The following is a 13127-nucleotide window of genomic DNA, read 5'->3' on the forward strand; positions in this document are numbered from 1 at the left end:
CCATTACCACCACCGCTGCCGCCACCACCACCGCCACTGGCTCATCTTGTTTCCTAAGAAAGCTTTCTCACTAGCTGGAGTGCAGCTGGCCAGTTAGGCCAGTGGAGGGAGACTGAAGTTTCCTGAGGAACAGTGAGAACAGATGAGCTGAGACCAGTAGAAGAGGCTGAAAGGACGCCTATAGGGAGGAAAACGCTGGAATTTCCATTTGGGGTTTAAGTCTGTTAGGGGAAGAACAGTGGTAAGAAAGGGAAAGGCATTTAGTCGGTTAGGGAGCTGACATGTCAGCCTGAAGTAGGCTGTTCTGGTGAGCCAGATAGGTTAATGAGGAGGAAGGCAGCATAGAGTTAAACTGCCCCCAGTGGACAGGCTGGGGACTACTCCGCCTCTCTGGATAACTGCAGGAAATCCGAGTTTGAGAAGACTGCTCAAGTCTCTGTGGATGGGAGATATGTCAGAATGGTGTAGCGGTGGTGAGAGTGAGACGGGCAAAGCTGTCCATCAGTAGCCACATAAGTGGTCACACCATGAAGGTGGCAGTGTTTCTGGAGCCCTTAGCAACAGAGTCCTGGCATCCCAAACAAGTTAGGCTTGGCTAACTGTCCTCTATAAGCCAGTAAAAGGGACAGGTAAGAATGGGAAGCTGAGAAAAAAAAATCTATTTCAGGTGTCTACACTGGGATGAGAAGAGAAGAGGTTCAGAGGCATCTCCCCCATGTCCATCTTCAAGTTTTGATAAGATATTTAAGTTTAAATAGAAGACAAGACGTTGGCATCACATCTGTGCTGGTCAAAGGTGTGGTCCTACCCACCATTAACCCACCCTTGTCTTGGCTCCCAGTCCCTCCTGCAAGGAAGTCTTGACAAGTTGTCAGAACTGTGTGAAAACCCTTCCTTGGCCAGCACCAGGGTCACAGCTCTCTCCCTTATCATGGCATCAGAGGCCTGAGGAAATTCTAATTTCTCAAGGACCACGGTGTCAGTAGTCTGCCAGCTGAAGGGAGAGGCGTAAGTGTCTTCAAAATGTCCTCATCCTTGCCAGCATGGTTTCAGGGATCCCAGTCAGAGGAAGCAGCATGGGCGTGGAGGGATGTCGATGCTCCACCCCAGCTCTATAATTAATCATTTAATAAGAATTTAATTATTTCCCCATGGCACGAGTTAGTTGAAAACATTGAAACTCAGGACCTATAGACGGAGATGGAAACCAAGCCTTCCCGTAAAGGAAATTGCAGCTTGAAAACATCAGACTGCTGATTCAAAACTACTTTCTCACTGTGCATTTTCATAGTCTCCTGACAGAGGACAATGACAGCCGTCAGCTCTCAAGAAGCAGACGACTTGATTTCAAGAAAGCATCTGAAACCCAGCATCGTTGAAAGATGCCCAACACTCCACGTACCCTGCCAAATAGGTCTCCCACTCTAAAAACCATCATTTTCCAAAAGTCGCTTTAATTTTCCCACCAGGCCGAGGACCTGTGTAAAGAGAGAGGCCAGCTGCTTCAGACATCGTGGAGAGTGAAGCTACGCAGGAGGGACAGCTGCAGAGTTAACTAAGGGAGCCTACAGCTCAACAGACGGAGACAAACAACTGTGCATTTCAAATAGTCAATCACAAGCTGGAACAACCTGAAAACATCAGAGGTCCGTTATGATGAAAATAATGATCTCAGGACAAGGGATACTTAATGGCTTGCAAATTTAGATACCAAATTAATATTCATCGGCACCCAACTGGTGACTTTCGAGTCCTGGTTGTTTTGAGCGGTTAAGAGTATTACCTAGAACAGTGGGGACACTTTCAGAGAGAAAGCGGGACCAAGTAATTCCTCGTCCATTTTAATTTTACTACAACTGCGAACAGAGTGGCGTGCTACAAATGTGAATGACACACCGAGGGTGTCTTTTTTTTTTTTTTTTTTTTTTTTTTTTTTTTTTTTACATTCCAGAGTATCTCACTGTTTGGGAGGAATTGTTCTCTTACTGGAATTGTTCACAAAGCAACCTATTATATGGTGAGAGGGACCCTCCAGGCACCATTGAAATTAATATGAAAGGAACAACCCAGAATGCCAAGCACAGTGCATAAAACGTAAGGTAGGTGGTGGGAGACAGATAAGCAGCCTGGGAGGGTTAACTTGCAGAATCCGAAGCTGCAGAAAGATTGCGTTATATAATTTACATTACAACCAGTCACGATTTCAGAATGGGTAATGAAAAGCTCATATAGTTAAGGATTGAGTCTATAAAAGCCACAAAAAGCCGTGCAGCACAAGGGAGCTAAATGATGGGTAAACAGACAAAGAAGGAAATCAGAGAGCAGGAGGAGCAGGCTGGACTTGCTTTCACAGAGTCGGCTGGTCTTGGCACCCTCACCTGCATACTGCATGTTGCAATGTGTGTCTGTTGGTCGAGGTGGGTTTGGCAACCTTCGCAAGCCTGACATTTGGGGCTCGATTGTCCTTTGTTGCAGGTGGGGGGGGGTGGGCAGGGGTTGTTGGTACATCTTGGGATGTTTAATAGCACACCAGGTCTGAACCTCCTGAATACCAATAGCACCCACCCCCACAATGGTAACAACTAAAAACCACCTCTGATGCCACCAAGCACCCCCGGAAAGGCAACACTACCCCCTTTGCTTAAACGGAAGCAACGGCGTAAATGACTTTAGGGAGCTATTTTACCTTGTGATTTTATACATGTTGCCTTTTAAAGATTTAATTTTAATTTTTATTTATGTTTATGTGTGTTTGTTTGTGTGAGGGTGTCATGTGTGTGGGCATGCTTGAGGAGTCCAGAAGTGTCAGTTCCTCAGGAGCTGGAGTTACAAGTGGCTGTGAGCTGCCATGTAGATGCTGGGAACCAAACTGAGTTTCTCTGCAGCGGCAGCAAGTGCTGTTAACCACTGAACCACTTCTCCATCCCTCACTTTGTGATTTAAGGAAGACTAATTAATATAATGGTAACCTTGGTAAAACAAAACAAAACCTAAACTAATCTAGAGCAGTGATTCTCAGCTTTCCTAATACAGTTCCTCATGTTGTGCTGACCCCCAACCAGAAAATTATTTTGTTGCTACTTCATAGCTGCAATTTTGCTAGTGTTATGAATTACAAGGTAAATATTTGATGTACAGGATACCTGCTATGGGACCCCCAAAGTGGTCACGAATTGCAAGTTGAGAACCGCTGCCCTAGAGAGCAAACTAAACATCCATCCATCCATCCATCCATCCATCCATATATACATACATACATACATACATTCTAGAAAAATCTCTTCTGACTTATGGCCCCAGCCTATCTTAAAACAACCATATAAGTGTGTGGTTTGTCCATTCACTTAACAAGCAATGTTTTGTCTCAGACTAAAATCACATGCTGGCACTCTCCTCAGACACAGTAGCAATAATAGCTTAATTGCATGCTTCACTTGGTGACATGCAAAAAGAAAAACGAGGTTTACTTCACAATGGAAGGGAAGAAAGGAAAGTGGACAGGACTAATGCTCCAGTGTCAGTCCTGTGGTCGTTGGGATATCACAGGCATAAAGAGGTTCTTTAAAAGCAAGCTACTCTTCAAGACTGCATGCTGGCTTCACGGCCATCACTGTCACTTGGGCTCTTGTTTCCTAAGCAGAAATAGACCTAGATCATTAATTGCATGAAGGCAGGAATGAGGGCTCAGTCATGTTCATCTATGCATCTGTAACACCTGGCCCAGTGTCTGATCTTTAGTAATCAGTCAGCTCCTGCTCCCTGAATGAAGAATGAATGCCCAAGGGCAGACATGCACACATTCAAGCCCACGGGTTACAGTGTCAACTTCTTAACAAGGCCCCCTGTTAGCTCTATGCTGCAGGCATTCCATGGTTGGCCCATAGTTGGTGGCCAATGAATGTGGAACCCTGCATGTGAGGACTCTGGCTGTGTTGGTCAGGCAACAAAAGCCACGTAGCTCCTGCCCAGGCAAGTATACTGCCTGAGCCCTTTGTCCAGGCTGCAGAGCATGGTGTGACAATTCTGTTTGTCCTCTCATAAGTGTCTCTGCATTAGAAGGACCACACTTCTCCACCAAGACCCAGAGGAAGACATACTGCATGGGAAAAATGTCCAAGCATGCTTAACAGAGGATAACACCACTAAATGGTCGTGGATGATGGCACATGAAGGTTTGGGTCTTCATTGTCCCAGTCCCATTCATAGAACATTCCTGAAATAGCCATCCATATGTAGAATGTGACCTTAGTGCCATGCTGCAGTTTGGGCAAAGGCTGTGCAACTGTAATTATATAAGCCATTGAAGAGTTTGCCCTAGTCTTAAATGGCATCATTTGTCATCTTGAGACTTTTAACATCTCATCTTAAATGAAAAAATCAAGGGTGGGCCAAGAAGCAGAGTAGATGGAGGAATGAGGAGAGCGCAGCTCCTGGGAAGGAGCAGAAGATGAGGGCCCAGCAAGTGGCATGTGCACATTAGGCTGGCGAAATGACACTGCCCAGAAGCTACTGCAAATGGTAATGACAGGCCATAAAATACCCCTTTAAAACTCCAGCAGAAGATCAAGGCAGTAGATTGTAGCTGTGCTGTAAAAACCAACCACTAGCAGATTAGCGCAGGCAGGGCGAGAAAACCCAACTGAAAATTACTCAATCATACCAAATGCTGCAGGGAAATGAGGCCAAGAAAGCAATCAAAATCAAATAGAAGCAAGGTGTGTTTATACCGTTCAGTGGTTCAAATTCATTGCAGAGATGGTTCAGGGGTTTCCAGCCCCAATTTAAGTGTGTGTGTGTGGGGGGGCACAGAATGAATGAAACCATTACCAGGAGAAAAAGTGACCCGGATCTGTGTCCGTTCTACCACCCGAAGTGGTCTTCTTACATGAAGAACCTCGGTCCTCTGTGAGAATTCCAAGACACCCTCATAAAACACAGTGTACATTGTGCGATTTCGTTAAGCTTGGTTCTGCAACATATGTGACAGACCTCTTGAATTAATTGCATTCAATGTTTTCATTTGTAGGAGATTTCTGACTCATACAGGCAGTAATTACCTTTAATGGCATTCTCGGGTCTTTGATGATAAATTAGGTAACAGTGATAACTTGATAGCTAAGGTTGCAGTTAGTCACAGGTACCCTCAATGGCCTGTGGAAGTTACTTTTTTTTTTTTTAAAGTTTAAACTTTACAGAGGTTAATTGCATTAAAGATTCCATACTGTTAGGACCAAGATTCAATTCTATAAATAAACTAGCATGGCTTTCTTTTAATAATTGCTTAACTCCTCCCAAAGAGGTAGAATTACACATGCTAGTTCTTTAGCTGTGAGAGGGGAAAGGCTCAGACTTTTACTGAGCTCCACAACATGACTTCGTCTTCCCCGTGGCCCTGTATGGCAATATACCCACAAAAGAGGGGAGGCAAGGGGGTGGGGGATGTGGCTTCTTCAAGAAGAGGCTTTGCTCTTTATCTCATCAACGACCAGGGAGGATTTTGTGTAAATGAGATACCTGCTAATGTTCTCTGGGTGAGTCAGCAGCTGGGGCTGGCTGAGGGGATTTTGTCCAGCCATTCCAAACAGTTCTCCACCCCTTTCTGGACCCTGCAGTTCTAGTGGAGCTGACTTCAGAGTCTAGAAAGGAATACGTAGCTCTGGCCAGCCTCTTACAGCACAAAATGATGCTGTTGAACCAAGAATCTCTTTCCTGGGTTCTCAAGAACCAGAAGGAGGAATTGCCTGAGAAAGGGATGAGTGGAAAATGGAAGAGCTGGAGGGAGACACTGCCTCACAGAGCATTTCAGCCAACCCCAGGCTAACTTTGTCTCTAAAGAGCAATTGCTTCTATCAACTAAAATCTTCACATTATCAGTTGGGTTAGTTTTTCCAATGCCTCTGTCTTGTTCCAAGATTTCATCTAAGATGACACATCGTGGCTTATTCCCCAGGGATCTTTTGACTTCTCCAGACAGTGGCAATGTAAGCATAAGGTTACTGTGTAATTCAAATCCTGATTTCTGTACCTCCCATATCTGTTTGCAATCCTTGTTCTGAGAATCTCTTGTCTTGATATTGTACAAACACTGCTCCCCAATTGTCCCCCGATATACTAATAAAGCAGCTTACAGCCAATCACTGAGTGGGGAGAGAATAGGGCTGGACTTCCTGCCAGCCAGGGGAGAAGGAGTTAGAGGAGGAAGTAGGGGATTCAGCCACAGGAGAGGTCCAGGTGAGATCAGGAGAGAGAGCTGGAGCAAGGAAAGCTTTGAAATGCAAGTATCTCTAAGATGTACACTGGGAGGAAACAAGATTAGCTTAGAGGGTTAAGACTAGAGTAATAACTGCTCAGTTATTGTGTTGTGAAACTTACTCAACAAATATAAAGGAGTCTCAATTATTTGTGTGATAGCTGGGTTGAGAGAAGCTGAAAACCAAACACAGTTGTATAAAAATAACTTTTATAGTGGCAGCTTCTCATATTCCCCCCCCCCTTTATTTTTGTCTTGATTTGGACAGTGCTGAGGAGTTCTGGTCAAGTATTTTTGTAGAACATCTTTCAATTTTGTCTTGACTGATCCCTTTCTCACAGTTAGATTGGAAGTACAGGTTTGTGGGAGGAAGACTGGGCACTAAGTGACCTCTCATTTTGTATCAAAGGTACACAGTCAGTCATCGTCACTGAATGTCCCCCTATCCATGACCCCCAGGGTCATGTTGTATATAAGCACACTGGGTTTGGGAGTCCTTGTGATGAAGAAAGGTACACACCTTGGAGAACTGTGAGGTAGCCTGGCAGGAGGATGCCAGAAAGAATCCAAGAAGGAGCTCAGGCTTTTGCTGGGTTATTTGGAGTGGGTCTAGAGAAGCAGAGGTTTCCATGGCAATGTAATATTGTTAGGAAGTAGGACAATTCTATGATTGAGTGTCTCAGAAAATATCACCTGTAGGGTTGAGAGACTTGTACAAATCTCACTAAAAATAAAATGTCACTGCAAAAAAAAAAGCACCCAAATAGGAAACCACTGTTATAAATCTATTTCTCAGGACAGTGACAAACTGTCAGGGCCCCAGAGGTACTTTGCAAAGATAAGGAATTTGCTTAGCTCAATCTCTGAAGAATGTAGTGCGGGCTCTGCTGAGTGCTCACTGGTTGTATCACCCATGGTGAATGAGTCATGGCAAGCTGAGTGTGAAAGGAAGCAACTGCTTGGGGTGTCAGGAAGCAACAGATAGGGAGGAGGAGCTAGGGTCTCCTTTTTTAAAGAAGCTTCTGTTGTATAACTGACACCCCAAAATACATTAATTCCTCTATTAATGGTTCCTCCAAATGTTCAATCATCTCCCCCTAGACTATGCTTTTTGAAGGTCTTGCCACCTTCCAAGTTCAGCATATTGGGAGGCAAGTCTTCAACACAGGAGCTCTTAGGGGATGCCTTCAAGCCCCATCATAACCACACACCTTACAAAAGCATCTCCTATCACCCTATCCTGTTAGATTAGAAACACTTGGTCATTCTGCAACATGACCCAGAGTGAGGGAGGGGTAGGTGGTTAGTATTACTGTCTTATAGGTGAACACACACACACACACACACTTTTGTCTGATTTTTCCCTCTTGTTTGCTGTCAGAACCCAGCTCAACAGCCTATACAGAGAAGCACTGTCTGAGCATGTTGGGATGCAGGAAAACTTATGTCAACCTGGATATTTCACTTCTACACAAGATGAACTTACAACTTGAACTAGATATTTGTGTTTTCTTTCCCTCTAAGAATAACTGTAGCAAATCTCTGGCCAAAGGCTTGCCAATCCTTATCTCTACCAGTCTGCCTACTTACGGATGTCCACTGCTCTTAGCACTTTACCCACAGGGAGGCAAAAAGCCATCCCTGGTGAAGAGGCAACAGTCACTCATGGCTGGTTTGAGGGCTGCTTGGCGCGAGTGGCATAGCGGCTTTGTTTAGTCTCTAACTGCAGCCGCCCTCGCCGGAATGAAGGTCTATAGACACATGTCCCTCACTCTCTCGCTATCAGACTAATGAAACAAGAACCCCAAGGAATCGAAGTTTCCCCAGTAATCTAACCCTAGGAGAAGGAAAAGGTTAAGTCTGTGTCATTCAGAGGAGGAACTTGTCTCCAGAAAAAGGAAGTCACTGGGTTCTGACAATTGTTAGACTACTTTGGAGGAGGTGATGGAGCCAGGACAATGACAGGTCAGTAAGGGGCAGGACCACGTCCAGGTCAGGATTGCTCAGTCATATCAACTTCTTTTTTTTTTCTTTTTTTAAAAACATATTTTATTAATTTATTCATATTACATCTCAATTGTTATCCCATCCCTTGTATCCTCCCATTTTCCCCTTATTCCCCTCCCCTATGACTGTGACTGAGGGGGACCTCTTCCCCCTGTATATGCTCATAGGGTATCAAGTCTCTTTTTGGTAGCCTGGTATCCTTTCTCTGAGTACCACCAGAAGGGCCTTCAATAGGATAAATCTGATCAGAACTAGGAGCCATGAAGCTGCAGGGGCACAGGACTCCCCCTTTCCCTGTAAGTGAGGTTTCTGGTTTCTGAGATTCCTAGAAAATATCAGGCTTGCAGCTGGGAAGGGATGAAGGCCTTTAGCGCTTGTTACTTGTGTTGGGATTCTTGGTGCTCTGCTTCAGGGGCTCTAACTAGACTCCCGAAGCATTCATTGTACAGGCATTAATGACTTTCTGGGCTCCTCTGCCCTCTGCAGCAGACACGGCCTGTCTTCTAGGCTCTGGCTGGCTCAACTCCACTGCTGCTGCTGTTGTTCTTGGTGCTGATACCATGGTACAGGCGTCTCCAAAATGCCTGGGTCTTCTGCTGCAGCTGGGATGCACTTTCACCAACAGCCTCCCATAGGCTCTCTACATGGTGCCAAGCCTCAAATTTTCTGCATGACCCCTTCAGTCCTGGGCCTTTCATTGCCACAGAGACTGCACCTGCACCAATGCCCTCTCATGGACTCTCATAGTGCCAAGCGTCAGCATCTCTCCTTGAAAACCAATGCCACCCAGATGACTGTCACATTATCAAGTTCTGCTGCCAACATGAGGTCCAACCTTGGCCACCTCTGACACACAACTTCTGTGTGCTGACTCTGAGGAAACATTTCCCAGAAGATTTCACCTCAGTGATGCTGGTCTCTTCTTAATCGCTGCTAATTTCTCAGCTCCAGCTGACCAGCATTGAGTAGCCCAACACAGCAAAGTTTTCACTTTAGTAGTTCAGGTACCTTGTCAACCACAGCTGATTTTTCAATCTCGGCCAACCAGAACCACAGGATCTTAATTCCGAATAACAAATGACCATGATAGAGTCTTTAAACATCTCTCTGAAATGTCACAAGCCAGGCCTCCATCTTCTGCACTGCCCTCAACAGTCTTTTCTTCCAAGTTTCCACAGAGCAGCTCACCAGGCACTGAACACTCAATGGCTTTTATTGCACAGTGATCCAAAGTTCTTCCACAGTCCTCCCCAAAACAACATTGTCAGGTCTGTTGTGACAATAGCCCACACACAGTCCTTGTCCCGACTTGTCTTAGTTAGGGTTACTATTGCTGTAAGGAAACACCGTGACTGAAAAGCAAGTTGGAGAGGAAAGGGCTTATTGGGATAATACTTCCACTAGGAGAGAAACTCAAATAGGTAGGAACTTGGAGACAGGAGCTGATGCAGAGCCATGGACAGGGGATGTTTACTGGCTTGCTCTGCCTGCCTTCTTATAGAATCCAGGACCACCATCCCAGAGGTGGAACCACCCACAATGGGCTGGATCCTTCCCTGTCAATCATTAATTAAGAAAATTCCCCTAGAGTCTGGCTCACAGCTCAATCTTCTTGGAGGCATTTTTTTTTCAATCCAGGTTTCCTCCTATCAGATGGCTATAGCTTGTATCAAGTTCATATAAATCTAGCCAGCACACTGGGACAGAGGTGGCAAGCACTGTCTCCATGTGAGACAGACAGCAGTTAAAGTGGCCGGAAGCCAGGTGGTTTCATAGTGGTACATGTGTTTGGAGACTTTCCAAGCAAGACTTTGTGTTCTGTCTCCATCGGTGATAACCATAACCATCTGACTATGAGGTCACCTAAGCTACCAGTGTTCAGCATCTTTTTCTACAGAATGGAGACAAGTGGATAAATCACATAAAATTCCCTCTCTGACCATTAAGTGACAAGGACAATCATTTGGGCAATAGTCCAAAGCCCACCCCTGGTGGATCAGCTCTTAAGAAGATGGACAGAGGGCCTCAGGGTCTGAACTGTAAATGACAGCTTTATCATCAAATCACGTGGCTATTTCCTTAAAAACAGACTCAGGAAGATGGCATGTCTGTTTTAATAAACCGAACTCTAGGGTATTGTGGGCACTGTCTTCAGAAAGGGGGTCTTTCTGTATGGATCAAGAGCTTATTGGAGCAGGGATCCATGTGCCCACCTGGACCCATGTGTGCCTCTGGAGCTTACTAGTTATCTTTCTTGTTCTGACAAAAGCAATTTAATGAAGGAGGGGTCTGTTTGGGCTCTCCCTTTGAGGGTGCAGTTCATCATGGTGAGATAGGCATGGCAACAGAGGCTGGAGGCAGCTGGCCATATTACATCATCGTCAGGAAGCCGTGGTCAACGAATGCTGATGTTCAGCTTACCTTTTCCTTTTCCTCTTTACCCAGTCCCTGACCCCGACACAAAGCATTCAAGATAGGTTTTCCTACCCCAATATACTCAAATGTAGAAGCTCCCTCATAGACACACCCAGGGAGATTTGTCTCCTTGGTGATTCTAGATCCTGTTGGGTTGACAGTAAGCCCCATCACAGGGAGCCTGGGTACCTGCCCTGCTCTAGAGAACTAAGCTTGATCCAAGTGCTCCTCTGTGTATTTGTTTGAATGACACACACTCTACCCCACGTATCAGGAGAAGCCCACTGATAGATGGAATGTGGGCTTTCTGGCCCTGCTGGTGATCTGAAGAAAATAGGTTGTCCTTTAAAAAGAAGGAAGAAGAAGAAGAAAAGAAGGAAAAACACGCGGGAGCTTTTCTTATGTACCAGTAAGATAGAGTTCTTTCCCGCCAGCAACCAGCTTCTATACCACAAGCATTCTCCTGTGTGGGAAATCAATGAAAACAATGAATGAGATGCAATCCCGTCGAGAGGTTCTTACTAAGTGATTAAATGTTTCAAAGCCCAAAGACGTGCACGCTTCGGGGAGACAGATCTGCATGAACATATGTAAACGGAATTAATGCTCAAGTAATTTTCTAGTTATTTAGCAGAGATATGTGTGTTTAGTAGTAGCACCATAATTTATGTTTCAACATTCACCCCCATTTTTTTTACAGAACGAAACCTTTAATCTACTTTTCTGACACAGTTTGAAAACAGACATGAGAGTCCTTTTGAACCCGTCTTAAGCTTTTGTGAAGAGGCTTCGGAGACATTTGGTTTGGGGTAAGATGGGATGATCTCTGAGGTCTCTATCTGATAAAAAAGGCATGTGGTGTTCCAAACTCAGAATTTTCTAGAAAGTAAGAAGGTTACATTTCTGTTTTTGCTACACAGACACTGGAACATAAATAGGGTTTTCAGGGTGTTTATCAGAAAGGTCCTTTGAATTATAGGACCTCCTGGAGGAGGGGGCTGAAGATTGGAACAAAAAATCTACTCACTCCAGATAGGATGCCCACAGTGATAAAAGAATGATTGCTCCTACATCTAGTTTGGACTATTGACAAGTTTATTGGGAGAAGGGTTTCCCAGGAGCATGGGGGTGATCCTGAAACCATTGCATCATTGAAAACTCTCGTGGCAGCATGGGCGATGATGACGTTTGGACGGTGATGACGTTACCACAGCTCTATAGATGGCATTTCCCTTTGAGTTAACCTTCAGCCTCCTGTGTGTATTCTAGCTCCTCCAGGCACCACATGCAGCTGGCACAGATTCTCACACAGGGAGGAAGCACAGGAATCGCAGGTGAGTCTGATGACCTTCCCACCCTCTCTTATGAGGGAATAGCAAGAACCCATACTTGCAAAGGGTCTCGTGATGGAAATCCCAGCAGGCTTCATTAAGATGGCTACGCCGCAATAAGGGGACATGGCTAGAAGGTCATAGCTGCCTTTCCGCATGTCCACCTTGATCACCTTTGTATCTAGCCAAAATGATGGTTAACATCTGCTCTCCTTGATGAAATGTGAGGCCACTTTCTTGGTCAGTCTGTATCCTGCCTCACTACTGCAAGTTTTGTGTCCTGTGTATCACTCCCAGGCTGCAGTCACATTGCCATGGCCTCAAAATGATGGTGTTCCAGATGCTTTCCAAAGTTCCCCCTCCCCCAATCTTTCAGTGCTGTGTGACTTTTCCTGGAGAGATGCCTACTTGCTCCAGATAGAGCACCCAGTTATAGATCAAAGAAAGAGTTCTATAAAAGCCCAGCTTGATGAATAAATGAGTTTATTAGGCATACTTAGGGGAGTATGGGTAAGAAGTTACAGGACCAAAGACATTTTTTTTGTATCACCAAAAAAGTCCACCCAACATGAGTGATGACTCATGAAAGATATATGACTTACACGTAACCTGGCAGGTCAGAGAATCTCCTCTGCAGCCCTTACTGTCTTGGAGGAGGGATGTGAATTTTGTAATTTTCAGTGACTTCCTGAGACTTCAAAGTTTACTTTCAGGGTCTCAAAAAGCCTCTCTCCGAGATGGAAATATTTCTGTTTGGAGGATATTGCTACATAGCATCCATACAGGAGAAAAATGTCCATGGCTAACTGCTTTGCTGCCCCTTCCCTATTACACTCACTAGGAGAGGACAGCAACAACAAGTCAGTGAGGACAGAGAAATTGCTCTGAGCTTCTTTGTCCTTTGACTGAGAAAGGAAACTTGGATTTGAATTCCAGTCTGCCACTTACTCTAACTAGCCGAAAATTGTTTGCTTTGAGCAAAGACAGGGCTGGACTCCACAACTTATTTTTGTGGATGTCACCACAATTTAGTGATTGTTCTCTACTTGGTTCATTCTGAGGCTTGAATTTAGCACAACAGTTGAAATCAATGAAATAAACTCATTGGAACAGATGGCATAATT

Source organism: Acomys russatus, chromosome 5 (genome assembly GCF_903995435.1).
Source record: "Acomys russatus chromosome 5, mAcoRus1.1, whole genome shotgun sequence".
Classification (NCBI taxonomy): domain Eukaryota; kingdom Metazoa; phylum Chordata; class Mammalia; order Rodentia; family Muridae; genus Acomys; species Acomys russatus.